This window comes from Schistocerca gregaria, chromosome 4, assembly GCF_023897955.1.
Source record: "Schistocerca gregaria isolate iqSchGreg1 chromosome 4, iqSchGreg1.2, whole genome shotgun sequence".
In the NCBI taxonomy this organism is placed as follows: Eukaryota; Metazoa; Arthropoda; class Insecta; order Orthoptera; family Acrididae; genus Schistocerca; species Schistocerca gregaria.
This window is the reverse complement of record NC_064923.1, coordinates 523,609,308-523,625,246: the sequence shown is the minus strand read 5'-3', so window position 1 is coordinate 523,625,246 and position 15,939 is coordinate 523,609,308. Positions and strand designations below refer to the sequence as shown.

Genomic DNA, 15,939 nt, shown 5'->3' with positions numbered 1-15,939 from the left:
AAGCTATAGGGGGCAAAGGTTAATACACAATTTTTACAAGAACCAAGAAGGATTACACAACTGCCCATCAAAATTGCTACACCAAGAAGAAATTCAGATGATAAACGGGTATTCATTGGACAAATATATTACACTGGAACTGGCATGTTATTACATTTTCACGCAGTTTAGGTGCATGGATCCTGAGAAATGAGTACTCAGAACAACCAACTCTGGCCTTAATAACGGCCTTGATACGCCTGGGCAAAGGGTCAAACAGAGCTTGGATGGCGTGTACAGGTACAGCTGCCCACGCAGTTTCAACACGATACCACAGATCATTAAGAGTAGTGACTGGCGCATTGTGACGAGCCAGTTGCTCGGCCACCATTGACCAGACGTTTTCAATTGGTGAGGGATCTAGAGAATGTGCTGGCCAGGGCAGCAGTCGAACATTTTCTGTATCCAGAAAGGTCCCTACAAGGCCTACAACACGCGGTCGTGCATTATCCTGTTGAAATGTAGAGTGTCGCAGGGATACAATGAAGGGTGGAACCACGTGTCGTAACACATCTGAAATGTAACGTCCACTGTTCAAAGTGCCGTCAATGCGAACAAGAGGTGACCGAGACGTGTAACCAATGGCACCCCATACCATCACGCCGGGTGATACGCCAGTATGGCCATGACGAATACACGCTTCCAATGTGCGTTCACCGCGATGTCGCCAAACATGGATACGATCCTCATGATGCCGTAAACAGAACCTCGATGACGTTTTGCCATTCGTGCACCCAGGTTCGTCGTTGAGTACACAATCGCAGGCGCTCCTGTCTCTGATGCAGCGTCAAGTGTAACCGCAGGCATGGTCATCGAGCTGATAGTCCGTGCTGCTGCAAACGTCGTCGAACTGTTCGTGCAGATGGTTGTTGTCTTGCAAACGTCCCCGCCTGTTGACTCAGGGACGTGTCTGCACGATCCGCTACAACCATGCGGATAAGATGCCTGTCATTTCGACTGCTAGTGATGCGAGGTCGTAGGGATCCAGCACGGCGTTCCGTATCACACTCCTGAAACCACCGATTCTATATTCTGCTAACAGTTGTTCGATCTCGACCAACGCGAGCAGCAATGTCGCGATACGATAAACCACATTCTCGATAGGCTACAATCCGAGCTTTATCAAATTCGGAAACGTGATGGTAGGCATTCCTCCTTCTTAGACGAGGCATCATAACAACGTTTCAGAAGGCAACGCCGGTCAACTGCTGTTTGGGTATGAGAAATTGGTTGGAAACTTTCCTCATGTCAGGACGTTGTAGGTGCCGATACCGGCGCCAACCTTGTGTGAAGGCTCTGAAAAGCTATTCATTTGCATATCACAGCATCTTCTTCCAGTCGGTTAAATTTAGCGTCTGTAGCACGTCATCTTCGTGATGTTGTAGCAATTTTAATAATCACTAGTGTAATAAGATTAGACGACCAAGAACGAAGTGCTCGGATTAAAACGGGTGTAAGATAGAAATGTAGTCTTCCTCGCCTACTGTTCAATATGTACATTGAAGAAACAATTTGGAACGAAAGAAAGCTTCTTGAGTTTAACTAAAATTCAGGGTGAATGGATATCAATGATACGATTCGCTGATGACACTGCCACTCTGTGTGCAAGTGAAGAAGAATTGCATAATATTCTGAAGTGAATGAACACGAGTATAGAATATGGACTGAGAGAAAGTCGAAGAAAGACAAAAATAATGAGAAGCCGTAGAAATAACAACTGCGAGAAACTTAACATCAGGATTGATGATCACGAAGCAGATGAAGTTAAGAGAACTCTTCTAGCTAGGCAGGAAAATAACCAGTGATTGCCAGAGCAAGGAGGACATCAAAAGCAGACTAGCACTGGCAGAAAGGGCATTCCTGACTAAGATAAGTCTGCTAGTGTCAAACACAGGCCTTAATTTGAGGAAGTAATTTCTGCAAATGCACGTCTGGAGCACAGAATTGTATGGTAGTGAAACATGGATTGTAGGAAAACTGGAACAGAAGATAATCGAAGCTTTTGAGATGTGGTTCTGCACGCGAATGAGGAGGTTCTGCCCATAATCGGGGGGGGGGGGGGGGGGGGGGGGGGGAAGAAAGATGTGGCAAACACTGACAATGAGAAGGGACAGGATGATAGGACATCTGTTAAGACATCAGGGACTGACTTCCATGGTACGAGAGGAAGCTGTAGAGGGCAAACACTGTAGAGGAAGACAGCGATTGGAAAACATTGGGCAGATAATTGAGGAAGTAGGTTGCAAGTGCTACTGTGAGATGAAGAGGTTGCCACATGAGAGAAATTCGTTGCAGGCCGCATCAGACCAGTCAGAAGACTGCTGACTTAAAAAAAAAAAAAAAAAGATGTGGTCATCAACTCGAGTCATAAAAGGAATCTATTGATTTTCGGTTACGCGATAAATTGTACAAATCTAAAGGCTGTCAATTCAGCTGAATACATTCGGATAATAATTTCGGATAACTTAAACTTGAACGGTACCTTAGATTATATTGATTGGAAGGCGAACCAAAGATTGTCTTTTATTGATAGTCTTTAGTTCGCCTTCCCCACAATATTATCTGTTATTAGTAGAAAATTTAGAAGATGCAACAGGGAGAGACTGCCTACACCACACTTGACTGAGCTCTGCCAGAGTACTACTGTGCGATATGGGGTTCCTAACAGGTAGTATAAGCCAATTGTGAAAAGTAGCTCTAAGAACCCTTTGCAAGGCACGTAAGTGACGATTTGAGAATGTGATCTAGAAGTAGGTGTAGAATATTTGTAAATATAAAATAATGAAAAAAATTGTAAAATAAAAATGTGAAATATTTTACCTGTTCTATTTGATTATTAATCATAATATTTGGACGTACAGGCTGTTATTCTTTAAAAGCCACTGATTTTGTTGCCCCTGTGGAACTCATCAAATGGCGCTCTTCACAGACATTACCTAATAAAAACATGCCCTTTGTTAATCATCTTCATTCTTCGCCATCGATGCGGATGGAGCGACGATGGTTGCACTTTTGTCTAAGTCCTTATTTTCGTGTGTAGGCTGTGTTAGTGTACCATTTATACCAGTTTGTTTGTACACACCCTTGAAAATATTTTTTGGGGTGTTGTGTATATCCTCTTTTCTTCATAATTTTCCATAGTATCTACTAACATTATCCAACGCTGTAATAAAATTAATAAATGCTAAATGGGTTACCATGTTATACTCTCTTTTTACAGTTATTAGTTTAATTTTAAATAATGCCTCTGTTGTCCATCTGCCCTTCCGGAATCGCATTTGTTGTTCTCCGCTTAATAAGAGGTCGGTTATAACGACTGACCTCTTGTTTAATAGTCTGCTTTCATTTGATCTTTTCGAGAACAGTTTTATTTCTCTCTTGAAAAGATGTAAGGCCCAAAATTTGATTTTACAGCTTACTGGCTGACAACTACAGTTACCTAGCCACTATCTCTAACAAAAAATCAATACTACTGTTGTGACTATGAGAACGCAGAATGTAGAGGTAGGAGCAGATCTTATTTTACCGGCTGAGATGAACTGTCAGAAACCTGAGTTGCTCACAGATATTTAACATCTACTGCAACTGTGCCTTGTAGTCGTATCGATTGTCACTAGTTGAATTGTGAGAGACTATAGCAAAATTTAACTTCCTCTCGTAAAGCATCTACTCATACATTCATTCTCTATCAAAACAGTGTGTACGAATCTATAAGTGCATACATACAGCGCAAGCCACCATACGAATTTTATCGGAGGCTTCCTTGTTCTACTGCTGGTCATTCGCGTTCCACTCGCAAACAGAGCGAGGTATCATACATCAGTAACTGACAGGGGATATAAACACAAGTGAAATCACTCAACAGCGGAGATTCCCCTGGACCTGACGGGGTACCAGTTCGATTCGATTTAGAGTATACAAAAGAACTTGCCCCTCTTCTAGCAGCTGTGCACGGTACGGTGCTTGGCGAGCGAAGCTTTGCTCATGATTGGAAAAAAGTACATGTCATTCCCGTTTTTATGAACGATCGCCGAACAGACGCACAAAACTATAAACCCGCTTCTCTGCCTTCGGCGTGTTGTGAAAATTTTGGAGCATAAGAACCAACATGGGTTCTGAAAACATCGATCGCGTGAAACCCAGCTCGCTCTATTCATCCACGAGATACAGAAGGCAGCAGATAAAGTCACCGACGTAGACGACGTTTTGCTTAACTTCCGAAAGGCGCTCGATACAGTTCCGCACTGCTGCCTAGTGAACATAATACGAATGTGTGAAATATCAGTCAAGTTGTGTGACGGGATTGAAGAGTTTCTCGGTAACAAAACGAAGCAAGTCATTATCAACAGAGAAGTCTTCAGATGTAAAAGTATCAACGTGAGTGCTCCAAGGGAATGTTATAGGACCATTACTTTTCGTAATAAATATGTATGACCTAGTAGGCAACGTCGGAAGTTTGGTTCAAATGGCTCTGAGCGCTATGGGACTTTACTTCTAAGTTCGTCAGTACCCTAGAACTTAGAACTACTTAAACCTAACTAACCTAAGGACATCACGCACATCCATGCCCGAGGCAGGATTCGAACCTGCGACCGTAGCGGTCGCGCGGTTCCAGACTGTAGCGCCTAGAACCGCTCGGCCACCCCGACCGGCGTCGGACGTTTCATAAGCCCATTGGCGGATAACGTTGTTGTACACACAAAAGTCGAGATGCTATAAAAAAAATTGTAGTGAATTGCAGCAAGGCCTACAGAGGATCGACGTTTACTGCTGGGGGTGGCAGCTGACCCCCAACACATACCAAAGTAATGTATTGCGGATTCATAGAAAGAAGGATCATTTATTGTATGATTACAAGATCGCAGAACAGTCATAAAAAGGCGTTACCTCCATAAAATATCTTGGAGTACAGGTAAAGAGCGATCTGAAGTGGAACCACCGCATAAAATTTACCGCGAGCAAAGCAAACGCCTGACTGAGATTCGTTGGAGGAATCCTCAGGAAATGCAGTCTCTCAAGAAGGGAAGTACGTTACAAAACACTCGTTCAAGGAATACTTGAATCTTACTTGTCAGTATGGGATCAGTACCAGATCACACTGATAGAAGAAATAGAGAAGATCCAAAGAAGAGCGGGATGTTCGTTACAAGTTTATTTAGCGCAGGTGAAAGCCTCACGGAGATGCTCAGCCAGCCACAGTGGCAGACTCTGTAAGAGCGGTGTTCTGTATCACATTTTGGTCTACTGTTAAAGTTCCGTGAGCGTGCATTCCTAGAAGAGTTACCCGCTGTATTTCCTCCTCCTACATACGTCTGGACAAAAGGCCATGAAGATATAATGAGAGAAGATTTGCCAGAATCGTTCTTCCCGCGAGCCATACCCCCCTGTAACAGGAAATGAGAAATTAACACTGATACACAAAGTACCCTCTGCTAACACTGTTTGGTGCAATGCAGAGTGTAGATATACTTGTAAATGAGGGCCCTTCATTTTTCTACTTTTGTCTTCGCGATCCTAACGTACGCTGGTGGCAGAAGGATCGTTTCACAGTCTGTAACAAATGTCTATTCTCTCACCTTTCTTAACAGCATTTAGCGCATTTAGCGAATTTTTATTTCCAGTATTTCCCATTTGAGTTCTCGTAGTATATCCATGACACTCGTGTGCAGATCCCAAACGCTCGAGCGTTGCTGAAGAATGTCTCGGACAACTGTTCTGTATGCGATCTTTTACAGACGAGCTGACCACTCGCAATCTCACGTTCAGACCAAACGTGTTCGTTCTATTTCATGTCACTGCAACGTTACGTCTAGGTATTTGGTCACGTCTAATACTTTACTCGAACATTACTGATTTGATTTTCCTTCTCTTCTGCATTAATTTATAATTTTTGCAACTTTAGAGCTAGCCACCGTTCATCGCATCAAACAGAAATTGTATCCACGCAATCCTGTGTTCTACAATCACTGAAAGACGACACTGCCCGTACACTACAATATCATAAACCAACTGTCGCAAATTGCTGTTCTCTCTGTCAGACAGTTTTTGTGTATAGAAAACCAAAGCGGTTCTATCACACTTCCCTGGGGCACTGCTGACGATACTTTTAATCTCCGATGAACACTCGCCGTCAAGAACACGTACTAGACGCTCTGTTATGAAAAAAATGTAAGTAAGTCTGAAAACACTCTATCGCAACAGCTGACGAAATTATGTGTTTCAAGTTGCTCGTCAATGGAACGTTTGCTGTAAGGTGTGCTCCTCCGGTGTTTTGCTTGCAGCCGATGGAGGCGGCTGCGCCTCGTCCCGCCCCCTGTGTGTGCGCCGAGCTACGCTGCAGTGGGATGTAAAATTCTGGCCGTAATGAAGCCCGCGTGACGGGGCGCCTAGCTTTGATCTTCCCTTTCTTTGCTCCGCCTTTGGAGTTTGCAGGAGCGAAATTTCGTTTCGAGGAACTTTTCGAAGAATTCCTCGCTCGGCTTTTTGTAAGCGGCGTAGCTATGTTAGCAAGAAAGCGGAGTATTGTTTTCAGAAGGACGCGAGTAAATATCGAACACCACGTTCGGACTGAAACTCCACTCTCTTTACTAACTGACACACCTTTTCTATTTAGTGTGTCGGATGACTAGAACACTTACTTACAAGCATAACGCGATTACTTGTTAGACTTCTCTTTCTTTGATTTGTTTCATTTGGCGTAGCAATCTTTCAGGTTACAAAGCTTAACGACCCTCGATGGATAAAATACGATACCAGCTGCTGCCAAAAGAACTCCTTAAATCAAGCACAGCTCTGACTGTTACTCTATGGTCGCGTCTTACAACTCATCGTCTTGGATCAATATGTATCTAGAAACGAAAGGACACAACTATTAACATTTCCAGGACCCAATGCTTACTTGAAAATAGACGGAGATGGACATGCATTCACCGACAGTATAAGTGCTGTCGGATTTGAAACCGACACTCAATGAAAAAACGTGAATATTGTCTCCAAACCCTATACGGTTAGGAACTTTCTACAATTGCTGCTCTTACGCTGTGTTATGTAGCTACGAATTGTACACCATCCCTTACAGATACTTTGTACAGTCCTTGTTGATATACAAAAAAATCGGGCAGCATCCCTCATGTTCTGCTGACTTGCACATTGCACATCCACTTCACAGTCAATTATGTAATGATATGTCAGTATATTAATGGATACCTAACATTTTATTTATATTATTGGATGTTCACCGTCAGCCACTCACTTGTGACGACTATGTTCTCAGTTAGCGCTACAAGTTATCTATTTTGTGGCAAACATGATAATATTTTGTGCTCTGTAGGAACAAAAAATGCTAATTTTATTCAAATATATCGTTAACATTTTTTAGAGAGCGAATTTGGTACTGACTTCAAGATTTTATAATTAGCTTGTATGTGAATCTTATCTCTTAAGTACAAGACAATTCAAGTTGTTTGAGTCATCTAGCTGGAAAGAAAAAGGTGTGATGCCCATTTTTAACATGTAGTGTGAGCAACAGCTGTTTTGAGATTATAGTTAGTTTGCATTACAATCTGAACTGGAAATAAAATTGTCACATTTCACATTTTGTAGATCACAGGGTTTCATAGGGGCTACCTATTCATCATTAATGTCTGCTACAAAGTTAAAGAGAATCAATGGTTGCACAATGAAGGTTATAGCAAATTCATGACACAGACTGAAAGGAAATAGGGTGACCACCACACACTTTCAATGTGGCCCCATTTCCTTTCTACAGCCAACTGAAATCAAAATCAATTTCAAGCACACCACCATTTTTTCGACAAAAGTGAAAAATTATTGACTTTCACAAATAAAAATAAATAAAAAATAAGAGAAATTATAAATTCTAACCAAACATCTCAATGACTGAAAATCAGTAAATTATAAAATTTTTAACTTAAAAAAATTGCATATGAAAACATAATTTTTCATATAAAATTTTAAAAATACAAAAATAGTTTCCATTTTATTCTTTCTAATAAACTCTTTCTTTAAAAATTGAGGCGATTCGGTCTAAGAGTTGTAAAAGTTGTTGGGATGAGAAGTCAGTTTATAGTTTTACTTCATAGAATTATCCAAAAGATGCTTATGAAATAGCATGTACCTATTTAAAATGAATTTAAGATAAAACACGATAAAAATTATTTGGTTGTGGATGTGGACAATTTGATTCTAATTATTGTTACAAAGAAAATTTAAAACGAATTCCAAGAGAAGAACACTCAAAAATATCATCATTTAAAAATGATGAAAACAAAAAATTCTTTGTTTTCTTTAGGTGACACAAATTTTTAAAAAAATGTGCAAATTGATGAGAAATTAAAGATTTAACTTGTTTCTATAAGAACCTAACAACTAAGTATATCTGTTCAAATAACTATAATAAAAGGTATTCTAGAGTATAACAAAAATGAAAAATAATTCTATATAAAGAGCTGATTTAATGTTTTGGAAGTGTTAGTAAATTATAGGATAAAAGAGATGTTACAATAAACTTCAAAAGTGTTACATGATATTTGAAAATGGTACCACATACACTGTTTATGTTGAAAATAATGATAAAAAAGTTTCTGAGATATTATTCTTGTTACAATTTTAAAAACGAAATATTATAGTATAAGGGTATATAGCTTTGGTATATATGTACATATAACTGATTTATTTTTATTGGAAAACATAAATATATTAAATTTGAAATTTTTAAGAAAATAAATTTCAGTAATTAAACAGTCTGACAGCTAAAGCAGTGTTTAGTGTATGGAGACAATATGGTAGTGTATATATATTTTATTTTCTATAACATATCTGTTATTATTGTGAGAACTGAAAATTTTTTATGAATCTCAATAGAAAAAAAATCATATTTAGAGCTTTGTACTGAATTCGTAGTTCAATTTTGTTTCAGTACTGAATGAATAGTCACTATAATATTGAATACATATTTTATTTTTAACACACATTTCTTTACTTCTTCTTAACTTTTCTCGTCCTTACCATCAACTTTACAAGCATACATTTTTGTTCCAAATCCACAAAATTCACTATTATGTTTCCTTTACATTCATTTTGCATCTTTCCTTATTAACTTGAGGTATATTATATATAATATGTTCTGGATAATCAGTTGTAGCAAAATTTTCAATCATTGCTTCATATCTTCAAAAAAACATTAATCTTTATATTATAGTTATAACTATTAGTATATTGCTAAGAAAAATCAGTATTTTTTATATTTTCATTTTATAACATTATAGTCAAAGTTACATATTAATTCTTTCTTTAAATCAAGTATAGCAGTTCAAATACAAATAGATTTCTTATATATAGTCTGTTTCTTATGTTTTTCATCATTTTTTCCATAGAAATTTGTTCCAAAATCATTTTTTCATTTCATTCTCATGTCTGTGTATTCTTGTATATAGGATATAGTTCAGATCTTATAGCCCATAGATAACAATTTTAACATTATTTTTAACTTTTATACAAGCTATTTCTCCTTTATTTTTCTTTCGAGTCTATGTAATTGAATTGTTAATGGAATATATATGCATTTTTAACCAAACAGAGCATTTAAATTTTAAAACTACATTGTATTTTTGTTATGTTCATTCCTAGAGACAAATACTGTGTAAGATTTTTTTTTAACCAGCAGTATAATTATAGTTTTTACCTAAAATGGTTAATAATTCGTTTTCATTAGTTTTGTGCACAATTTTTTGGGGGTAATGGTATACATCATGTAAAATATTTGAATATTCAAGATCTACATTAAAAATACAATCAATTTTACTTATTGTTTTAGAATCGAAATTATTTGGTTAATGCTAGATAAATCCACAATATGGAAAATGCTGAATCATACCATAACTACAAATATAGTTTGCATCTACAAATGCTAAGTAATTAGATTCTTCTATTATATCATAATTTTTTGTATTTATTAATCGCTTTAACATGTTTTACAACATTAGGATGCACCACCACTTATTCCTTTTTCAAACATTAAAATCGTAATATAAACCTGTAATAATTCAAGTGGACACTAAGTCAGTTTTAACATTGTATTGAAAAAAAATTTTTGTTGTAAATTAAACAATGGATCTACATTATAAATTTTTCTCAGATTTATAAAATCCTCAGGTAATAATAAAACATCTGTTTCAACATATAAAGTACGATATTCACCACAATTTTTGAAACTAAAATTTACCGAAACTATTTGCATATGTTTAGAATCTTCTTCATTAAATCAGTTTTTTTAAGATTGTTATAAAACTCTACTACTGATAGACGTTTTCTGTCTTAAACTATGTCCCAAGTATCCATATAATCATAAAGAAAATTTCGTTTCATAGTGACTAAATTTATTAGTTCTCCTCGATCCATTTTTGTAACAGTTTTCATTTATTTGTTTTTAAATTTGAAGAAGGAATGCCAAGGCTTTTAGGTCTAAGTCTGAATGTATAAATAAATTTCAATAAATCTCATTTTCAAATTTTTTGTTTCATTGAGCAAATTAGTATTTCTATTTTCATTACTTGGTATTAAATCTGTTTCTTTCTCATCCTTAGCAAGTCTTTTACAAATAAATTACACTCATATTCTGATAAGTTATGTAAATAATTTTTTTTGTTCTAGACTACAACAATTACAAAATCGATAAGGTAAAGAATGAGGAAGTTCAATGCAGAAACAAAGGGGATAGGAATTTCTGGATAACACTGAAAAGGAGAACAGACTGGACAGTAGGACATCAGGGAATGACTTCAGTGTTAGGAGAGGGAGATGTAGAGGGCAAAAAGTGTACAGGAAGACAGAGATTGAAATATATATAGCAAATAATTTAAGATATAGATTGCAACAGCTACTCTAAGATGATGAGTTTGGCACATGAGCGGAATTCGTGGTGGGCTACATCAGACCAGTCAAAAGACTGATGACCCAAAAAAAGAAAGCAACAAATCGTTATGAAGTTGAGTAAGAACAGGAAAAATTAAATAATCCTATAACACTAATACTTGTTTTACTTATGTACATAGTTACTTACAGACTATAGAAATCGTTGAACTGAGTAATTAAAACAGTTTTGAGATACATATTATGGATCACTGTGTTTCAACAAAGTTTGTTATACCTTATCTTATTTCTGTTTTTCGAACCAACAGAAAATGATCAGTCATTTGATTCGTCATTATCTGGCAATGGTAAATTAGGGAATATTTATTTTAAAAAAATTCAGGAAGAAAATTTTGGCCGAAGAGCTATGGAATATAGATCAGCCAAATTATATATATATATATATATATATATATATATATATATATATATATATATATATATATATATATATATATATATATAAATTCATTGCAAATTATCCTATTTATGTTGTAAATATGACTTGAAGACAAAATTCTATTGCAAATACAATAATATATAAAATTATGCACTACCCAAATTATGTACTACCTTTGATAGCAAATTTCTTGTGATACTTTAGCTTATACAATTTTTATTGACAGAAGAGTTTAACCTATGATATTAAAAATGGAATACTAATTTCTTTATCTTTCATTATCAAACAGAATCTTTAGCTTGAGAAAATAATAAAAATTACTTTTCAAAAGTTTTGGACAAATCCTCCAATACATATAATCCTCCAATATATGTTATCTTTAAATTTGGATTCACATATTTTCAGCGCCAATTTACTGTGTCTTTAAATTCCTTTAAAAATATTAAACTCATTGTCGACCCTTAGAAATATAAAACGAATATATTGTTCTATAATTAAATCTTCTGATTGTCTTTGATATTGTGAATTATAAATAAAATTCTTTTATCCTTAAATTCTCTAACAAAACGTTGAGATAACTTATAGGAAAAACAGATAATGCACCATTCACCTTCATTTTCAAATGTTTCTTTCTTCATTTTAATATAATAACCAACACACATGATTTAGCTTTCTTTTGTTAAATATAAATCGTATAATTGTTTAAGCTCTAAACTTTTATTAATTTTTCGCATTTAGGATGATCATAAAAAAATAGAAAATATTTTTATTATGATGAAAGTTAGGGTTATTAATGACAAATGTATGAGAGAAAATAAATATAAAAAGAATGAGATTTTCACTCTGCAGCGGAGTGTGCGCTGATATGAAACTTCCTGGCAGATTAAAACTGTGTGCCCGACCGAGACTCGAACTCGGGACCTTTGCCTTTCGCGGGCATGTGCTCTACCAACTGAGCTACCGAAGCACGACTCACGTACGGTACTCACAGCTTTACTTCTGCCAGTATCCGTCTCCTACCTTCCAAACTTTACAGAAGCTCTTCTGCGAACCTTGCAGAACTAGCACTCCAAAAGGAAAGGATACTGTGGAGACATGGCTTAGCCACAGCCTGGGAGATGTTTCCAGAATGAGATTTTCACTCTGCAGCGGAGTGTGCGCTGATATGAAACTTCCTGGCAGATTAAAAATGTGTGCCCGACCGAGACTCGAACTCGGGACCTTTGCCTTTCGCGGGCAAGTGCTCTACCAACTGAGCTACCGAAGCACGACTCACGTCCGGTACTCACAGCTTTACTTCTGCCAGTATCCGTCTCCTACCTTCCAAACTTTACAGAAGCTCTTCTGCGAACCTTGCAGAACTAGCACTCCTGAAAGAAAGGATACTGCGGAGACATGGCTTAGCAACAGCCTGGGGGATGATTCCAGAATGAGATTTTCACTCTGCAGCGGAGTGTGCGCTGATATGAAACTTCCTGGCAGATTAAAACTGTGTGCCCGACCGAGACTCGAACTCAGGACCTTTGCCTTTCGCGGGCAAGTGCTCTACCAACTGAGCTACCGAAGCACGACTCACGTCCGGTACTCACAGCTTTACTTCTGCCAGTATCCATCTCCTACCTTCCAAACTTTACAGAAGCTCTTCTGCGAACCTTGCAGAACTAGCACTCCAAAAAGAAAGGATACTGTGGAGACATGGCTTAGCCACAGCCTGGGAGATGTTTCCAGAATGAGATTTTCACTCTGCAGCGGAGTGTGCGCTGATATGAAACTTCCTGGCAGATTAAAAATGTGTGCCCGACCGAGACTCGAACTCGGGACCTTTTCTTTTCGTGGGCAAGTGCTCTACCAACTGAGCTACCGAAGCACGACTCACGTCCGGTACTCACAGCTTTACTTCTGCCAGTATCCGTCTCCTACCTTCCAAACTTTACAGAAGTTCTTCAGCGAACCTTGCAGAAGTAGCACTCCTGAAAGAAAGGATACTGCGGAGACATGGCTTAGCCACAGCCTGGGGGATGTTTCCAGAATGAGATTTTCACTTTGCAGCGGAGTGTGCGCTGATATGAAACTTCCTGGCAGATTAAAACTGTGTGCCCGACCGAGACTCGAACTCGGGACCTTTGCCTTTCGCGAGCAAGTGCTCTACCAACTGAGCTACCGAAGCACGACTCACGTCCGGTACTCACAGCTTTACTTCTGCCAGTATCCGTCTCCTACCTTCCAAACTTTACAGAAGCTCTTCTGCGAACCTTGCAGAACTAGCACTCCTGAAAGAAAGGATACTGCGGAGACATGGCTTAGCCACAGCCTGGGAGATGTTTCCAGAATGAGATTTTCACTCTGCCGCGGAGTGTGCGCTGATATGAAACTTCCTGGCAGATTAAGACTGTGTGCCCGACCGAGACTCGAACTCGGGACCTTTGCCTTTCATGGGCAAGTGCTCTACCAACTGAGCTACCGAAGCACGACTCACGTCCGGTACTCACAGCTTTACTTCTGCCAGTATCCGTCTCCTACCATCCAAACTTTACAGAAGCTCTTCTGCGAACCTTGCAGAACTAGCACTCCTGAAAGAAAGGATACTGCGGAGACATGGCTTATCCACAGCCTGGGGGATGTTTCCAGAATGAGATTTTCACTCTGCAACGGAATGTGCGCTGATATGAAACTTCCTGGCAGATTAAAACTGTGTGCCCGACCGAGACTCGAACTGGGGACCTTTGCCTTTCGTGGGCAAGTGCTCTACCAACTGAGCCACCGAAGCACGACTCACGTCCAGTACTCACAGCTTTACTTCTGCCAGTATCCGTCTCCTACCTTCCAAACTTTACAGAAGCTCTTCTGCGAACCTTGCAGAACTAGCACTCCTGAAAGAAAGGATACTGCGGAGACATGGCTTAGCCACAGCCTGGGAGATGTTTCCAGAATGAGATTTTCACTCTGCCGCGGAGTGTGCGCTGATATGAAACTTCCTGGCAGATTAAGACTGTGTGCCCGACCGAGTCTCCAACACGGGACCTTTGCCTTTCGCGGGCAAGTGCTCTACCAACTGAGCATGCGAAACACGACTCACGTACGGTACTCACAGCTTTACTTCTGCCAGTATCCGTCTCCTACCTTCCAAACTTTACAGAAGCACTTCTGCGAACCTTGCAGAACTAGCACTCCTGAAAGAAAGGATACTGCGGAGACATGGCTTAGCCACAGCCTGGGGGATGTTTCCAGAATGAGATTTTCACTCTGCAGCGGAGTGTGCGCTGATATGAAACTTCCTGGCAGATTAAAACTGTGTGCCCGACCGAGACTCGAACTGCGGACCTTTGCCTTTCGCGGGCAAGTGCTCTACCAACTGAGCTACCGAAGCACAACTCACGTCCGGTACTCACAGCTTTACTTCTGCCAGTATCCGTCTCCAACCTTCCAAACTTTACAGCAGCTCTTCTGCGAACCTTGCACAACTAGCACTCCTGAAAGAAAGGATACTGCGGAGACATGGCTTAGCCACAGCCTGGGGGATAAAAAATAACAAGGAGTAGCATAAATGAGAATCGCGATAAACTTAACACAAAACTTAGCGACCACGAAGTGGACGAATTTAAGGATTTGTGCTACCCTGCAAGCAAAATAACCCATGACGGACCAAGCAAGCAGACCAGCTCATGAAAAGAGAGCACTCCCGGACAAAGAAAGCCTGCTAGTATCAAACATAGGCCTTAACTTGAGGAATAAGTAGCGTGTAGAGTAGTAACTGCTACAAACACAATAGAACGTGATCCTATTTTATTCACGGTGGGTTCTGAAAGAACATGGCCATTCAGCCACATCCATTAGAGATAACATGAAGATACCGCACATTGTCAGCAAAGGAAAGTAAATAAATATTCTCGAAGAGCTTGAAATCAGCATCCATTCCTCCCACTCACCACACCTTATTCTCAACAAGCAACAAAATTTCATAAACAAGTCATTCCTACAAATTTTGAATGGAATTTTTGAAAACTAAAACTATTACTCATTGCCCCCATACAAACCAATAGGGAAAAAAAAGAAAATAAGTACAATGATTCCAACGTTACTTAATTTGCCCGCAAACATTCTATACAGGTTGTATCATAATTAATGGCGTAAACGCTTGGAGCACAGCAGCGTGTAGCAGGGAATCATGGATGGTGGGAAAACAGGTACAAAAATGAAACAAAGTTTTTGAGATGTTGTGCTACAGAAGAGAGTTGAAAATCTGATGGACTGATAAGGTATGAAATGAAGAGGTAGTGCGCAAAATCGGAGACGAAAAGAAGATATGTAAAGCACTGACAAGAAGAAGGGACAGAATGAAAGGACATATATTATAACATCAGAGAATAACTTCCATGGTAGTAGAAGAGGCTGTAGAGGGTAAAAACTGTAGAGGAAAATAGAGACTGGATACATGCAACAAATAAATGAGAACGCAAGTTGTAAGAACTACTAAGAGACAAATGGGTTAGCGTAGGAGAGGAATTTGGGACGATCTACATAAAACTAAAGGTGTCATCAACTTGGACACCGATGTCTATAACGCTCTTGAA

At 38.8% G+C, this 15,939-nt stretch overlaps 1 protein-coding gene and 2 non-coding genes across 3 annotated transcripts in view; 1 reads left to right on the top strand and 2 right to left on the bottom strand.

Moving 5' to 3' along the window:
- The window catches only part of LOC126268031 (uncharacterized), a 460,342-nt gene that overhangs the window by 101,615 nt on the left and 342,788 nt on the right, over positions 1 to 15,939 (top strand). The window lies entirely within an intron of this gene.
- Trnas-cga (transfer RNA serine (anticodon CGA)) lies at positions 12,562 to 12,636 on the bottom strand. Its single transcript has one exon. It is a non-coding gene; the product is annotated as a tRNA-Ser (tRNA).
- Trnas-uga (transfer RNA serine (anticodon UGA)) lies at positions 13,762 to 13,836 on the bottom strand. Its single transcript has one exon. It is a non-coding gene; the product is annotated as a tRNA-Ser (tRNA).